The following is an 18,038-nucleotide window of genomic DNA, read 5'->3' on the forward strand; positions in this document are numbered from 1 at the left end:
TTATGTCTGTTTTTATTTATTTTGAGGTATTGCCTTATAAAACATAGATACCTGAATTGTCAGGAAACGTGATGTCCAATGACAAAACGGAGGTCATTATCGGATTCAGCGTACCGAAAAATATAATGGAATAACCAAAACAGCTCGTAAGTTTTTTTTGCAGACCGGTGTAATCAGTGGCCAAACTCCAAGCCTGAGCGTCGGATTGCTGCTGCGGATTTTACCTCCATCAATGGGGTAAATCTGCATGTGGTCATCTGTTGTGGAATCCACAGCAGGAAGCACCCATTCCTTTTTTTTTTTTTTTTTTTTGCCAAGACGCGGATGCCAAAACCTGTGTGAAAAAAATGCCGATTTGTATAAATTGCGACACTGATTACCATAGCAGGCAATAGAATGCTGGAATGGCACCACTTCCACGGTCTAAGCGTATGCTCACATTTCCGCAATAGAAAATGCATGGCTAATCCACAGCTGCAAAATCTGCACCAAATGATACCAATTTTGCCCTTTGTGTTGCAGAAGGTGAAATTCGCAGCAAGTGTCACACGATGGATGTAAAATAGGCAGCGCAAGTCCATCCTGCTCTTCCTGAACTCACCTGCGACTAGTGATGAACTAAGTTCTCAGATCTTCAGTTCTGCTGCTTCACCAAATTTGGGTAAAAAGTTTGGTTCAGTCTAAATTAGTTCGAACTGAACGAATACCCCTAAAACTAGAGTATGACACTGCTAGGGGCTTATTCACACGGGTGGGACTCTCGCCTGAGTTTTGTGCACTGTGAGACGCACGAATATGAACTCCATTCTTTTGAATGGACTTATTCACATGAGTGAAGGATGAGAATCGCAACATGTTCCATCTTTGGACGTTCCCGTAGATCGCCTCACCAATTCTTTTCAATGGGACCTTAAGATAGAGCAGCCACCACCCCGCACATACCAGTTGACTAGGCAGGTAGTAGTAGTGGAAATGGGGGAGGGCTAGCCCCCCTTCCTCCCTGGGCGGACAGAGTTTCTAGTTTAATTCTCGGGGTGGATCCTCGCCCCAGTATACGGAGGAGTATCTTTCAGAGAGCCATAGAAAAACATTTTAGGTGTATTCTGGAATATATACAGAAATTTGGGCAATAGCTTAATTTTGATTAGGTTTGTGCGACCTACTAGCGTCAGTGGGAGTGAAGCCCATCGGGTTGCCATACCTCCTGCCCACGCCAACAGTGGGGCAAGGTTGTCTCTTGTTTGCATAGAAATGGTCAGCAGACTTTTGCACCACTATCCCAAGGTAAGTGACCCTGTCAGTCCACCTCAGAGGGGCAGGAAGGGCCAAAGAGGTCGCATGGGCATCGACTGCCAGCAGCCCAGGTTTATCCCAATTGACCTTCACCCCAGAGTATATTCCAAATATATCAACAATAGAGAGTGCTGTAGCCAAGGAGGATTCTGGGTCCTGCAAGAATAAAAGAGTATCATCCGCATATAGCGCCACCCGTCCTTCATATGCTCTCAGTCGGAGCCCCGCAACCTCAGTTGAAGCTCTGATTTACATTGCTAGTGCTTCGGTTGCAATTGCAAAAAGTGCTGGGGACGGGACAGCCCTGACGTGTTCCTCTAGCCAGGGAGAACTGCTTAGCTATATAGGTGTTTGTAAATATTCGAGCCCCCGGTAGATAGTACAGCGCTTGTACCCATTTAATGAAACTTGCCCCAAAACAGAACCCAATCCTCACCTCCCACAGATATCTCCACTGCACAGAATCAAAGGCTTCAGCTTGGTCGATTGAAAACCAGGATACGCTTCCCCCGGTTGGAGAGTGGTAGTGCAAGCTTAGTGAAGTCGTCTAACATTCATGGTCGCACTCTTGCCCAGCATGAATCCTGATGGCTCAGCGTGTATAATATAGTGAAGGCCCTATTGATGCGCATTGACACTACTTTTGCTAGGATTTTAATATCGTTGTTAAGGATGGAGATGGGTCGGTAAAGTTAATGAAGTAAGGCATTTTAGCGGGCTCGCCCGAGGCAAACCCCACGAGGTTGGGGTTCGTGCTGACCATAATGTCTAGCAAAGTTGGACTGAAAATAGAGTTTGACTGTTTTTGCTTTGCCCAACAATACTTGGGACGCCGGCATTGCCGGTTGACGAGTGTCGCATCTGGGTTGGATATTTTGTGACTGCAATGTTGCGGCAGGTTTAGACTCCATTGAGTTCGCTGGCCGTGCAGTCCAGCTGTGCTACACAGTGCCATGGTTTTGGTCATGCAGCAGTCCTCAATATCCCCATGTAGCCTTAGGTGTATGGATACGTTTAGCCCAGGTTCACACGAGGCCTCCAGCTTTCCCTTCCTTTTCTGTAAATTCACTCCTGTTATGGGCAAAAAAAGAAAAAATGTTTCCAAAAACTACACCAAAAAATAGGGAATAGCCTTGGTCTTACAATCCTATCCCTCTGCTGACTCCTATGCATAGGTGATGGGTCCTGTGGGTAGACCTACATCCTGCCACCCACTTACTATGTCCATTAGAACCGTGAAACTACCCAATCGTACATTTGCGAATGGGCCAGGCTTGTAATACCTTCCCTCGATATTTGTGAAATGAGGAGAAACTTGTAGAAGGGACAGAATATATAGATGAGCTCGTGATCACAATGGCCAAAAACTACACAAAAACATAAGGGAAATCATTGATTTTTGATAAGCGGAGGATACAATTTGCTCCTTACATTGGTGTTGACACAGTAATTTAACCCCCTCCTCCTCTCTTAGACCACCAGATTATAACTACAGGAACTTTGACCTCAATTTTCACAAAAATGTGGAGCAGCTTGAGCTCTCGGAGCGTCTGTGAAAACTACTGCTGGACTACATGAAGGGGAAGCTTGTGCTTATCTGCAGCAGCTGCCATCCCGTCGCTCCGCGGTCATCGTCTTTCTCCCACCGTTATTAGGCAGAACGTGGAGTGACCTCAGATGGAATAACAGAGTCGCGGCTGCACGCAGCTGTTTCTGCACACCAGGATCACGGTTTCTGTTGTTTTTTGCTAAGGCGTCTGACCTTTTCATTAATGTTATGAACATTTTTTAAAAAGTGGATTTTTCTTACAAGTCTATAAAGTTGTGGCTTGTTTTTTTAGTGTGAGAAGAACGGCTTGGCCCCAATTAAATGTCATAGATTATGGTCCGTTCATTTAGCTTTTGACCCATCGCTAAGAAGGTAAACCTGCTGTTATGAGGGGCTGCGCAAAAGTCTTTGGCTTTGACCTCAAAAACTGACATATAGCAATGAAATTGCACAGTTCTTCTACATGGCCCTGCAGATACCAAGACACTTCTGACTGCGCTGTTGCAATTTTTCAACCCATCCAGATAGAATTCCTTTGATTTGGGCAGCAAACCAGGCATCAGCCACTGCATCAACAATTAAGGCACATTTTATTCTCTAAAATCTTTCTTTAAACTAGAAAATAGATAATCCAAGGGCAGCCGAGGAGGCAGATGAGGAGGGTAATCCAGCTGGTGGAAGCCCAGCCAGTCTGCTCTAAATGATGACCCCCATGTAGGACAAGGCGTTGCCATGCAGGAACATGACACCATGGGTCAACTTTCCAGGCCTTTTTGACTTCAGTGTTTCCCTCAATTTATCCGAACTTGTTGTCATAGCCAACATGATAGTAGACCCATTTAAAAGGTTGTCCACAGGTCAAATGCCCTCTTTATCCCAGAGGACAATGATCATAGAATCATAGAATGGTAGAGTTGGAAGGGACCTCTGGGGTCATCTGGTCCTCCAGAGTCATCGGGTCCTCCGGGGTCATCTAGTCCAACCCCCTGCTCAGTGCAGGAATCACTACATCATCCCAGACAGATATTTGTCCAGCCTTTGTTTGAACACATCCATTGAGGGAGAACTCCCCACCTCCTGTGGTAACCTGTTCCACTCATTGATCCCCCTCACTGTCTAATATCTAATCTGTGTCTCCTGCCTTTCAGTTTTATCCCATTGCTTCTAGTCTTTCCTTGTGCAAATGAGAATAGGGCTGATCCCTCTGCACTGTGACAGCCCTTCAGATATTTGTAGACCGCTAATAAGTCTCCTCTCAGCCTTCTCTTGTGTAAGCTAAACATTCCCAGATCCTTTAACCGTTCCTCATAGGACATGATTTGCAGACCGCTCACCATCTTGGTAACTCTTCTCTGAACTTGCTCCAGTTTGTCTATGTCTTTTTTAAAGTGGGGTGCCCAGAACTGGACCCAGTATTCCAGATGGGGTCTGACTAAGGAAGAGTAGAGGGAATAATGACCTCATGTGATCTAGACTCTGTGCTTCTCTTAATACATCCCAGAATTGTGTTTGCCTTTTTGGCTGCTGCATCACATTGTTGACTCATGTTCAGTCTATGATCTATTAGTATATGTAGTCAAGTATGATCACTTCTCCACTCTTTGGACATGGGGAATCGCTATGTCTCCATTCTTTTGACTTTGGCCTCACTCACACAGGCGTTTGTTTACAGCGTTTAGTGAGCCTTCCTAACGCCTGCTCTGAGCCTCTATTTATTTCAATGGGGCTTCTCAGATGAGCATTTCTAAGAGTGTTTCTAAGGCATGCTAAAACGAATGCTGTATGTTCTATTTTTGTGCATTCAGCGCGTTTTTGACGCACCACATCACCGAATACAGTGATTTATCTACTGTGAAGTATTGCGAGACCCTCTTGGCAGACGCCGTCCGCATGTCCAGATATTTGCAAGTTATGGACCCGACTCTTCCTCTTGAAATGTTCAGGGTTCCGCCTTTCATCCTAACATAAATTCGTCGATCTTCCAGAATCGTGTCATGGGCGAGGTCTGTGGTTTTGGTCTCTCGCAATGGTCTTCATTGTTTGAGTTGAAGTGGTTAGTTTGAAATTTGGCAGCCCAATTTTTCACCGTGGAGAACGAAGGCCTCTTGCCACCTGATGTTTGCACCGTCTCACTGGGATTTGTCTTTGGCTGCATCCCTTTCAGAAACAAACGTCGCTGTTCTGCCATATTGTCTTCAGTTCCTCATGACATAAGAATGGCGCATAAGATAATGCAAATATTTGCTCACAAAGTATTGAAGAGATTTCAAATGATATAACTTTCATTGATATGAAAACACATGAAGATCACAAATCCAAAGACCTATCAGCACCCCTCGTGTGTGGACTTGACCCAAAATCATGTCAACCAACCATCATCCTCTTCTGTACTAATGAGGGGCAAACAGCTGTTTACAGATGCCTCTTTCCCTTCTGGTGCAGACTCTGGTTTGGCTTTTATGGGAAGTCATGTTGCAAGGTTTGTTGGAGGATGGCTTCCCTATAAGTCAATGTTTAACCTTTTAATAGGTGGCACGAAGGACGTACTGTTAGGGCTGGCCTGGAAGGATGTACCTCTTAAGGAGCGACTTATGGAAAACCATATGGATTCTCCACGAGTCCGGCAGTGCCAGCTCGTACGCCATAAAATTAATGGTGACTCTGGTGACTGGAAAAGGGCCCACAAATCGGGGAGCCAGCTTCAACAAAGGCACTTTTAACTTCAGATTCTTGGAGGACAAGTATACCAGCTGGCCCACAGAAAAAGGGGTCAGAAATAGTACACATACCTCTACTCCCCCTTAGTATCGCACCCCTGGACTGCTCCAAGTTCCCACGCACTGTCTCCCACACCTCCTGCAGGTCCTGAACCCAAGCGTCTGCAGAAGGATTGTTAGAGGAGGAAAGGAAAGACACCGCGAAACTGGGATTAAAACCAAAATTACAGAAGAAAGAAGACACGCCAGACGCCGAATGTGTATGATGATTGATGGCAAATTCAGCCAACGCTAAATAATTGACCCAGAGACTCTGACAATTACTAACATACATTCTGAGGTACTGAACCAGTTCCTGTCTGCCCATTTGACTCCGGGTGGAATGCAGAAGAAAACGACAACCTGATACCTATACTCTTACAAAAAGCCCCCCCTAACAGGCAACAAATTGGACTCCCCGGTCGGAAACAATATCCTTGGGAACCCCATGTAGGCGCACAACCTCCTCGATAGATATGGTGGCTAACTCAGGAGCAGACTGAAGCTTCTTAAGAGCAGTAAAATGCACCATCTTGGAGAATCTGTCGACGACCAACAAAATGACCGAGCACCCCATGGAAGCGGGCAAGTCGGTAATAAAATCCATGGACAGATGGGTCCATGGCCTTTCCAGTATGGGAAGAGGAGGAAGCAGATCTTCTGGCCGTCTCCGTACACTCTTCCCTCGGGCACAAATAGGGCAGGACTTAACAAATTCCCTGACGTCCCAAAACATTTGTGGCCACCAATACAAATGACCACACAGCTCCAGGGTGCCTCGGACTCCTAAATGACCTGATAAGATCGAATGAACCTCCTGCAATATGAGGAGGTGCAAGGCACGGGGAACGAATAACCTCCCCTCAGGGAGACCCTCGGGAACGGACTGCTGAGCTGCCAGGATTACAGCAAAGGTGTCGGGCGTAAGGGCAGCTACTACCACGCCCGGGCCTGGAATACTCTTCGGCTGAAGCTCCTCTACCTCGGGTACCCCAAAACTACAAGACAAAGCATCGGCTTTGACATTCTTGGACCCAGGCACATATGTGACTACAAAATTGAAGCGCGAAAAAAACAATGCCCACTTTGCCTGACGAGTGTTCAAGTGCTTGGTGGACTCTAGATAAACCAAATTCCTAATGTCCGTGAGGACCATAATAGTATGACGAGCGCCCTCTAAGAAATGTCTCCATTCATCAAAGGCCCATTTTATGGCCAATAGTTCCCTGTTGCCAATATCATAGTTGCGTTCTGCCTGATTTAACTTCCTGGAAAAGAAAGCACAGGACTGGAGACCCGGTCATACGGGAGATTCCTGTGAGAGGACTGCCCCCACACCATGCTCACAGGCATCCACTTCAATGATGAACGGGCGATCTAGATCCGGCTGGGCCAAAACCACTGCTGTGGAAAAAGCCTTCTTGAGAAGTGTAAAGGCCTCCACAGCCTCCTGCAACCAGGAATCAACCCTAGCCCCCTTCTTGGTCAGATCAGTCAAAGGCTTGGCCACCACCGAAACGTTCTTAATAAATTTCCGATAAAAGTTTGCGAACCCCAAAAAGTATTGTAACGCCTTTAAGTTGGCGGGTCGCACCCATTCGGTGATGGCCTTGTCTGAGTCTATCCGGATGGCTGATGCAGAAATAACATATCCAAGAAAAGCAATCTCCTGTACCACGAAAAGGCATTTCTCCAACTTAGTATACAAATGATGAGCTCAAAGGCGGAAAAGAACTGTCCGTAAATGCTTGACATGGCTCTCCCAATCAGAAGAGAATATCAGAATGTCATCCAAATATACAACCATGAACGTGCCCAGGATGTCATCGAAAATGGTGTTCATAAAACTTGAAAAATAGCTGGCGCGTTACATAACCTGAAAGGCATGACTAGACATTCAAAATGCCCCAAAGGAGTATGAAACGCAGTTTTCCATTCGTCTCCCTCTCTGATACGGATGAGATTATAGGCTCCCCGAAGATCGAGCTTGGAGAACCAACAGGCCCCTACGACCTGGGTGAGAAGGTCAGGAATCAGGGGTAAAGAGTACTGATTCTTCATGGTTATCCTGTGCAAGGCTCTATATTCAACACAGGGCTGAAGGCCAACATCCTTCTCCACGAAAAATAACCCTGTCCCTGCGGGTGATTCGGAGGAACGTATATGTCCCTTGGCGAGACTTTCCGTAATATACTGTTTCATCGCCTCACGTTCAGGGACTGTTACATTCTATATTCCCCCCTTGGGGATCTTGCTCCCGGGAATGAGATTGATCTTGCAATCCCATTCACGGTGCGGAGGCAACGTCTCAGAAAGTTGTTTCGAAAACACGTCAGGAAAATCTTTACTATACGGAGGTAAGCACTTGACCTCACACTCAGTAGAATGCACCTGGACTGAGACCAAATGCTCACTGCAGACTTGCCCGCATTGTACTAGCTCAGAGGTGGACCAATCAAATGGGATTGTGAAGCCGGAGACAGGGTAACCCAAGGACTAAATCATCAGGGTAACCCAAGGACTAAATCATCAGGGTAACCCAAGGCTCTCCATCACCAGAAAAAAAAAACACCTCACAATGAAGCGCCACTACAGAAAAAACTAGTTCAGGAGTCCTCTTACTGATTAACCCTGCCGACAACGGAGTAGAATCAATACCCGAGACCCGGATTGGGCGATTCACCGGTAAAAGACATGCAGACATAGATTTAACAAATTCAAAATTAATGAAGTTCGGCCCCCGAATCAATGAAAGCCCGACCTGCGAGGTGATGGGCATTATAAGAGAGAACGGCACAAACAATTTAGAACATTCCGGAAGTACCTGGGCTCCCAGGCGATCCCTCCGGACATCGCCTAGGAGCGGAAGTCCCCCCGGCGGCTGTTTCTTGAAGCAGTTGGCAAGCCAATGACCTGGACTTCCGCAATAAAGGCATAATCGGTTCCTGAGCCAGAATTCCTTGTGTTCCTGTGGGGACATAGAGCCCACTTCCATTGACTCGACTTCATTGGTAGCTGAGGCCCTAGACGGATTCTCGGACTGGGACACGGGCAGTTCGGTCTGCGTCTTGCGTCGGGCCCTAGGACAACAGTCGGCCTTTACTGTGATAGTCATGGCCTGCTCTAGCGTCTCGAGTTCCGGTTGCGACAACAACAAATCTTTTAGACAAACCAGTTAAAAACAAGTCTTTCAGAGCGCGGTCATTCCATCTTGATGCCACACAAAACTGACGTAACTGGGAACAAAATTCTTCAGCGGAACATCTGCCCTGTCACAGACTTAATAGCTTAGTCAGGGCGTACCCCGCCCTATCTGGCTCGTCATAAATCTGCCCAAGGGCCGTAAAAAAGGCATCCATTGATGGGCGAGACTGCGAGTCGGGGGGTAGCGAGAATGCCCACTTTTGAGAGTCGCCCCTCAAACATGAGATACCAATGCCCACTCTCTGGTATTCAGAGCCTGACGAGTGGGGACATAAAATTAAATACAACCTACAGGCCTCTCGGAAGGAGAAAAACGTCCTACGGTCACCAGAAAGAACGTCAGGTAGAGCGATCTTCGGACAGCAGCAGTTGTGACCAGAGTACTAGTAGCGGTCTGCTCCTGTTGCTGGAGCCGAGTGGACAGGTCTTCCACCATACCTGTCAAGACTCGCACCTGATTGGCAAGCACAGCAACAGCGTCCATATCAGGGGTTAAGCGGGAAGGTCGCAACCGGTGCCCAGCAGCAATATTGGCCAGTGTTTCTGTTAGGGCTGGCCTGGGCAGATGGATAGGGGATCCCTACTCCAGTACTCTCCCATGTCCCTACCTACTTGCCCCCCCTTGGCTAGGCCCCAGGGTGACAGTCCCTGTGCTGCACTAGTGACAGGGACCCCAACAGGAGGAGGGACAGGGCGACCCGCAGATGGGCACCACGTAACTAACAGGAAACTACAAATGGGCAAACCAGAGCATAGTCGTAAAACAGCAGGGTCAAAACCGGAAAACACGAGCAGATTACAAGAGGACAAAATAGAGGCAGAGTCAGGAGAAAAGCCGAAGTCAAACACAAGAGGGTCAGGTCAATAAATGCAGGCGTAGGCTGAACGAGACAGAACCAAACACTGGCACCATTGTCTGGGCCAGCCAGGTCTACATACAGAACTCTCTGCCCAAAGGGGTGGAGTGAAGTCACATGACACCTGGAGGGGATCATAAAGCCGCCTCCCAATGGTGGCGCGTACCAGCCAGAGCACCGCGCTGCCGACCGGCAGACAGACGCGCTGCCGGCCGACGCGACCAACCACCAGAGTGGGAGGGGGCCCAGACAGAACTGCCAGGCCAGGCCCCCGCAGCACCCAGATGAGCACCCCACACCAACCGGACCCTGGCGCCCCCAGTGGTAACCCCATATCTAACAAGTACATTTCTGAAATACCCTATTTTGCATCCTAGTTTTCCAGAGAGCATTGCAAGAAAAAACTCCCTACACCAAGCTGGTGCCCTGCACAAGAAAACCTATTCAGACCCATTCCGATACTAAATAAGTCTATTTGCAGAGGGTATTCTGTAGATCTCTAGTAGCTCCTCTTGTTCCTCCGGTCCTGATGCTGGAGGGTATTCTGTAGGGCTCTGGTAGCTCCTCCTGTTCCTCCGGTCCTGATGCTGGAGGGCATTCTGTAGGGCTCTGGTAGCTCCTCCTGTTCCTCTGGTCCTGATGCTGGGGGGTATTCTATAGGGCTCTGGTAGCTCCTCTTGTTCCTCCGGTCCTGATGCTGGGGGGTATTCTGTAGGGCTCTGGTAGCTCCTCTTGTTCCTCCGGTCCTGATGCTGGGGGGTATTCTGTAGGGCTCTGGTAGCTCCTCTTGTTCCTCCGGTCCAGATGCTGGAGGGTATTCTGTAGGGCTCTAGTAGCTCCTCCTGTTCCTCCAGTCCTGATGCTGGAGGGTATTCTGTAGGCTCTGGTAGCTCCTCCTGTTCCTCCGGTCCTGATGCTGGGGGGTATTCTGTAGGGCTCTGGTAGCTCCTCTTGTTCCTCCGGTCCTGATGCTGGGGGGTATTCTGTAGGGCTCTGGGATCTCCTCCTGTTCCTCCGGTCCTGATGCTGGAGGGTATTCGGTAGGGTCTGGCAGCTCCTTATGTTCCTCTGGTCCTGATGCTGGAGAGTATTCTGTAGGGCTCTGGTAGCTCCTCCTGTTCCTCCGGTCCTGATGCTGGAGGGTATTCTGTAGGGCTCTAGTAGCTCCTCCTGTTCCTCCAGTCCTGATGCTGGGGGGTATTCTGTATGGCTCTGGTAGCTCCTCTTGTTCCTCCGGTCCTGATGCTGGAGGGTATTCTGTAGGGCTCTAGTAGCTCCTCCTGTTCCTCCAGTCCTGATGCTGGAGGGTATTCTGTAGGCTCTGGTAGCTCCTCCTGTTCCTCCGGTCCTGATGCTGGAGGGTATTCTGTAGGGCTCTGGTAGCTCCTCTTGTTCCTCAGGTCCTGATGCCGGTGGGTATTCTGTAGGGCTCTGGTAGCTCCTCCTGTTCCTCTGGTTCTGATGCCGGTGGGTATTCTGTAGGGCTCTGGTAGCTCCTCCTGTTCCTCCAGTCCTGATGCTGGAGGGTATTCTGTAGGGCTCTGGTAGCTCCTCCTGTCCCTCCGGTCCTGATGCTGGAGGGTATTCGGTAGGGGTCTGGTAGCTCCTCCTGTTCCTCCGGTCCTGATGCTGGGGTGTATCCTGTAGGGCTCTGGTAGCTTCTCCTGTTCCTCCGGTCCTGATGCTGGAGGGTATTCTGTAGGGCTCTGGTAGATCCTCCTGTTCCTCCGGTCCTGATGCTGGAGGGTATTCTGTAGGGCTCTAGTAGCTCCTCCTGTTCCTCCAGTCCTGATGCTGGGGGGTATTCTGTATGGCTCTGGTAGCTTCTCTTGTTCCTCCGGTCCTGATGCTGGGGGGTATTCTGTAGGACTCTGGTAGCTCCTCCTGTTCCTCCAGTCCTGATGCTGGGGGGTATTCTGTATGGCTCTGGTAGCTTCTCTTGTTCCTCCGGTCCTGATGCTGGGGGGTATTCTGTAGGACTCTGGTAGCTCCTCCTGTCCCTCTGGTCCTGATGCTGGAGGGTATTCTGTAGGGCTCTGGTAGCTCCTCCTGTTCCTCCGGTCCTGATGCTGGAGGGTATTCTGTAGGGCTGTGGTAGCTCCTCTTGTTCCTCCAATCCTGATGCTGGAGGGTATTCTGTAGGGCTCTAGTAGCTCCTCCTGTTCCTCCGGTCCTGATGCTGGAGAGTATTCTGTAGGGCTCTAGTAGCTCCTCCTGTTCCTCCAGTCATGATGCTGGAGGGTATTCTATAGGGGTCTGGTAGCTCCTCCTGGTCCTCCGGTCCTGATGCTGGGGGGGGTATTCTGTAGGGTCTGGTAGCTCCTCCTGGTCCTGATGCTGGGGGGCATTCTGTAGGGTCTGGCAGCTCCTCCTGTTCCTCCGGTCCTGATGCTGGGGGGTATTCTGTAGAGCTCTGGTAGCTCCTCCTGTTCCTCCGGTCCTGATGCTGGAGGGTATTCTGTAGAGCTCTAGTAGCTCCTCCTGTTCCTCCAGTCCTGATGCTGAAGGGTATTCTATAGGGGTCTGGTAGCTCCTCCTGTTCCTCCGATCCTGATGCTGGGGGGGGGTATTCTGTAGGGTCTGGTAGCTCCTCCTGTTCCTCGTCCTGATGCTGGGGGGTATTCTGTAGAGCTCTGGTAGCTCCTCCTGTTCCTCCGGTCCTGATGCTGGAGGGTATTCTGTAGAGCTCTAGTAGCTCCTCCTGTTCCTCCAGTCCTGATGCTGAAGGGTATTCTATAGGGGTCTGGTAGCTCCTCCTGGTCCTCCGGTCCTGATGCTGGGGTGTATTCTGTAGGGTCTGGTAGCTCCTCCTGTTCCTCGTCCTGATGTTGGAGGGTATTCTGTAGGGCTCTGGTAGCTCCTTCTGTTCCTCCAATCCTGATGCTGGGGGGTATTCTGTAGGGCTCTGGTAGCTCCTCCTGTTCCTCTGGTCCTGATGCTGGAAGGTATTCTGTAGGGTCTGGTAGCTCCTTCTGTTCCTCCAATCCTGATGCTGGAAGGTATTCTGTAGGGTCTGGTGGCTCCTCCTGTTCCTCCGGTCCTGATGCTGGTGGGTATTCTGTAGGGTCTGGTGGCTCCTCCTGTTCCTCTGGTCCTGATGCTGGGGGGTATTCTGTAGGGCTCTAGTAGCTCCTCCTGTTCCTCCAGTCCTGATGCTGAAGGGTATTCTATAGGGGTCTGGTAGCTCCTCCTGGTCCTCCGATCCTGATGCTGGGGGGGTATTCTATAGGGTTCTGGTAGCTCCTCCTGTCCCTCTGGTCCTGATGCTGTCCTCCTGTCCCTCTGGTCCTGATGCTGGGGGGTATTCTGTAGGGTCTGGCAGCTCTTTCTGTTCCTCCGGTCCTGATGCTGGAGGGTATTCTGTAGGACTCTGGTAGCTCCTCCTGTTCCTCTGATCCTGATGCTGGAGGGTATTCTGTAGGGCTCTGGTAGCTCCTCCTGTTCCTCTGGTCCTGATGCTGGAGGGCATTCTGTAGGGCTCTGGTAGCTCCTCCTGTTCCTCTGGTCCTGATGCTGGAAGGTATTCTGTAGGGTCTGGTAGCTCCTTCTGTTCCTCCAATACTGATGCTGGGGGGTATTCTGTAGGGCTCTGGTAGCTCCTCCTGTTCCTCTGGTCCTGATGCTGGAAGGTATTCTGTAGGGCTCTGGTAGCTCCTCCTGTCCCTCCGGTCCTGATGCTGGGGGGTATTCTGTAGGGTCTGGCAGCTCTTTCTGTTCCTCCGGTCCTGATGCTGGAGGGTATTCTGTAGGGTCTGGTAGCTCCTCCTGTTCCTCTAGCCCTGATGCTGGAGGGTATTCTGTAGGACTCTGGTAGCTCCTCCTGTTCCTCTGATCCTGATGCTGGAGGGTATTCTGTAGGGCTCTGGTAGCTCCTCCTGTTCCTCTGGTCCTGATGCTGGAGGGCATTCTGTAGGGCTCTGGTAGCTCCTCCTGTTCCTCTGGTCCTGATGCTGGAAGGTATTCTGTAGGGTCTGGTAGCTCCTCCTGTTCCTTTTGTCCTGATGCTGGGGGGTATTCTGTAGGGTCTGGCAGCTCTTTCTGTTCCTCCAGTCCTGATGCTGGGGGGTATTTTGTAGGGCTCTGGTAGCTCCTCCTGTTCCTCCGGTCCTGATGCTGGAGGGTATTCTGTAGGGTCTGGTAGCTCCTCCTGTTCCTCCAATCCTGATGCTGGGGGGTATTCTGTAGGGTCTGGCAGCTCCTCCTGTCCCTCCAGTCCTGATGCTGGAGGGTATTCTGTAGGGCTCTGGTAGCTCCTCCTGTTCCTCCTGTCCTGATGCTGGGGGGCATTCTGTAGGGCTCTGGTAGCTCCTCCTGTTCCTCTGGTCCTGATGCTGGAGGGTATTCTGTAGGGCTCTTGTAGCTCCTCTTGTTCTTCCAATCCTGATGCTGGGGGGTATTCTGTAGGGTCTGGTAGCTCCTCCTGTTCCTCCGGTCCTGATGCTGGGGGGGTATTCTGTAGGGTCTGGTAGCTCCTCCTGTTCCTCCGGTCCTGATGCTGGAGGGTATTCTGTAGGGCTCTGGTAGCTCCTCCTGTTCCTCTGGTCCTGATGCTGGAGGGTATTCTGTAGGGCTCTGGTAGCTCCTCCTGTTCCTCCAATCCTGATGCTGGGGGGTATTCTGTAGGGTCTGGCAGCTCCTCCTGTCCCTCCAGTCCTGATGCTGGAGGGTATTCTGTAGGGCTCTGGTAGCTCCTCCTGTTCCTCCTGTCCTGATGCTGGGGGGCATTCTGTAGGGCTCTGGTAGCTCCTCCTGTTCCTCTGGTCCTGATGCTGGAGGGTTTTCTGTAGGGCTCTGGTAGCTCCTCTTGTTTCTCTGGTCCTGATGCTGGAGGGTATTCTGTCGGGTCTGGTAGCTCCTCCTGGTCCTCCGGTCCTGATGCTGGGGGGGTATTCTGTAGGGTCTGGTAGCTCCTCCTGTTCCTCCGGTCCTGATGCTGAGGTGTATTCTGTAGGGCTCTGGTAGCTCCTCCTGTTCCTCTGGTCCTGATGCTGGAGGGTATTCTTTAGGGCTCTGGTAGCTCCTCCTGTTTCTCTGGTCCTGATGCTGGAGGGTATTCTGTAGGGCTCTGGTATCTCCTCCTGTTCCTCCAATCCTGATGCTGGAGGGTATTCTGTAGGGTCTGGCAGCTCCTCCTGTTTCTCTGGTCCTGATGCTGGGGGGTATTCTGTAGGGCTCTGGTAGCTCCTCCTGGTCCTCCGGTCCTGATGCTGGGGGGGTATTCTGTAGGGCCTGGTAGCTCCTCCTGTTCCTCCAGTCCTGATGCTGGAGGGTATTCTGTAGGGCTCTGGTAGCTCCTTCTGTTCCTCCAGTCCTGATGCTGGGGGGTATTCTGTAGGGCTCTGGTAGCTCCTCCTGTTCCTCCGGTCCTGATGCTGGGGGGTATTCTATTGGGGTCTGGTAGCTCCTCCTGTTCCTCCGGTCCTGATGCTGGAGGGTATTCTGTAGGGCTCTGGTAGCTCCTCCTGTTCCTCCGGTCCTGATGCTGGAGGGTATTCTGTAGGGTCTGGTAGCTCCTCCTGTTCCGCTGGTCCTGATGCTGCAGGGTATTCTGTAGGGCTCTGGTAGCTCCTCCTGTTCCTCTGGTCCTGATGCTGGAGGGTATTCTGTTGGGCTCTGGTAGCTCCTCTTGTTTCTCTGGTCCTGATGCTGGAGGGTATTCTGTAGGGCTCTGGTAGCTCCTCCTGTTCCTCCGGTCCTGATGCTGGGGGGTATTCTGTAGGGCTCTGGTAGCTCCTCCTGGTCCTCCGGTCTTGATGCTGGAGGGTATTCTGTAGGGTCTGGTAGCTCCTCCTGTTCCGCTGGTCCTGATGCTGCAGGGTATTCTGTAGGGCTCTGGTAGCTCCTCTTGTCCCTCAGTTCCTGGTGTTGGAGGGTATTCTGTAGGGCTCTGGTAGCTCCTCCTGTTCCTCCGGTCCTGATGCTGCAGGGTATTCTGTAGGGCTCTGGTAGCTCCTCCTGTTCCTCCGGTCCTGATGCTGGGGGGTATTCTGTAGGACCCTGGTAGCTCCTCCTGGTCCTCCGGTCCTGATGCTGTAGGGTATTCTGTGGGTGTCTGGCAGCTCCTCTGGTCCTGATTCCGGGTTGATGTCCGTCTGTCTGGTTCTTCTCGTGTTTCGGCCCTTGTCCCCCTATCTGCCCTTGTCCTGGGAGACACAGTAGTTATGTTGCTCCGGCACGTATGATTGTGCCATCCTGGAGGAATAGGACTACCTCTACCACCTGATAGGGCTGCAGGTGGCGCCTCATTTGCCAAGAGGGAGGGGGATGCTAGCACAACGCAGAAATCAAGAGAAATCAGAGGAGGAGGAGGAGGAGTGGTCTCCCTGTCGGGGTGTCTCGCTGTCACCTCTCCGGCGCTCCTGTTGTCACTTTCATTCCCAAAGGCTTCTACTTCCTGACTCGGTAGATTGAGGTCCCGGAAGTTGAAGTGACTTGGCATTATACTGGGATGCTTAAGTGTTCTCCAAATGCCTATGAGCAGAGTATATTGGAGACAACGTATCTATAATCCAGCGAGCTTAGATACAGGGGCTCAGCTGCAGTATGCCTCTATATGATGCAGTCACCATATAATGGTCAGACCCCACCTCTACGCAGTGATAGTGCTCATAGGGGACGTCTTCACTGATCGTTCTTTTTCTCTTTTATTCTCTATCCACCCCAGACCACCATGAAGACTTCCCATAATGTAATGCCCCTTCTGTACCCCGACAAAGTAATTGTGATGGCCAAAAGACTTGTGCAGCTGTGCAGGGCAAGCTTGGTCACTCTTCCTGCTGCTGGATCCAGCGCAGGCTTTTAGAAGCCCAACTCCTATCCCCGTCTCCTGCTCTCGGTTGTGGCTGCACACCTCAGATCATGCAATAAAGAACAGAGAGGAGCTTTAGGTGCGGAATCCTTATGGTTATATGATTGGCATCACTAGTGTTGCTGAACCAAAGCAGTGGAACCCTGTTTCTGGTTGAACTTTGCTAAAAGTTTGAGGCGGCGCTATCCTGAACCCAGCCCACTTATATAGTAAGAGTCCCGGGATCCTGCCGCTTCCACAGCTTCTTCATTCACACCCCGCGGCTGAAGAACGAGTTGAGATGCTACAAGGAATCGGAGCTCCAAATGGCACAGATCAGGAAAGAGTCGGCCACTAATGGATCAAGGATTTATTCGGTTCCACAAGCTACAATGTGTTTCGAGTCCGAACTTGTCTCTTCCTCAGGCAGTAGAGCGCTCAGCCCTGAATGTATTCCCCCATTGTGATGGATATGCAAACAATGCCATCCCTGCGCCGGACTGGCCACCCAATGGCGTTCTAATGTCCATATATCTCCTGTTTACTGAGCACCGCGAGGGGCTGCAGACGGGGCCGTGTGGTCTTGGCATGAAGTCTTGGAAGGAATGAAGATCCTCTATTATAAACAGAAGCCTAGAAGAGGGTTTTGTGCTTCGGCTGGTGTCACCATGGCACCAAGTTGCTGTAGTTATTACTCCGGGGTGCTGCTTCAGCAAACACTGGAGTCCATAAAAGACTTCTTGTCCGCAGGATTAGTGTGCGCACAAGACAGGAAGTGTCCGGAATAATGAATGATCCCATTTATCTGTCTCCTGGTGAAGCATTGTTCTCATTAACAGCACAGTGCCGGCAGGACCGGCTCATTCACTTACATAGATATTCCCAGCCGGAGGAGCAGACGATAGATATTCAGGAAGCGTATAGCAGAAGATGAGGAGACGAGGCCGAAGTCATATACTGTGTGAGGAGGTAGCTGTATACTGGCTGTGAGGGAAGAACACAGGAGAATGAAGAACAACCTATACTTCACTGCAAGACGCCAAGTCACTACCCAATGCAATGTGACCTCTAACTGCTACTACTCCACATCAGTCACTGGACATGTCCAACATCACTGCAGTATAACATCAGTCACTGGTAATACCACACATCACTGCAATGTAACATCAGTCACTGGACATGTCCAACATCACTGCAATGTAACATCAGTCACTGGTAATACCCCGCATCACTGCAATGTAACATCAGTCACTGGTAATACCCTACATCTCTGCAATATAACATCAGTCACTGGACATGTCCAACATCACTGCAGTATAACATCAGTCACTGGTAATACCCCACATCACTGCATTGTGACCTCAGTCACTGCTAATACCCCACATCACTGCAGTATAACATCAGTCACTGGTAATACCCCACATCATTGCATTGTGACCTCAGTCACTGCTAATACCCCACATCACTGCAATGTAACATCAGTCACTGCTAATACCCCACATCACTGCAATGTAACATGAGTCACTGGTAATACCCCACATCACTGCAGTATACCATCAGTCACTGGTAATACCCCACATCACTGCAGTATA

Source organism: Eleutherodactylus coqui, chromosome 7 (genome assembly GCF_035609145.1).
Source record: "Eleutherodactylus coqui strain aEleCoq1 chromosome 7, aEleCoq1.hap1, whole genome shotgun sequence".
NCBI lineage: Eukaryota > Metazoa > Chordata > Amphibia > Anura > Eleutherodactylidae > Eleutherodactylus > Eleutherodactylus coqui.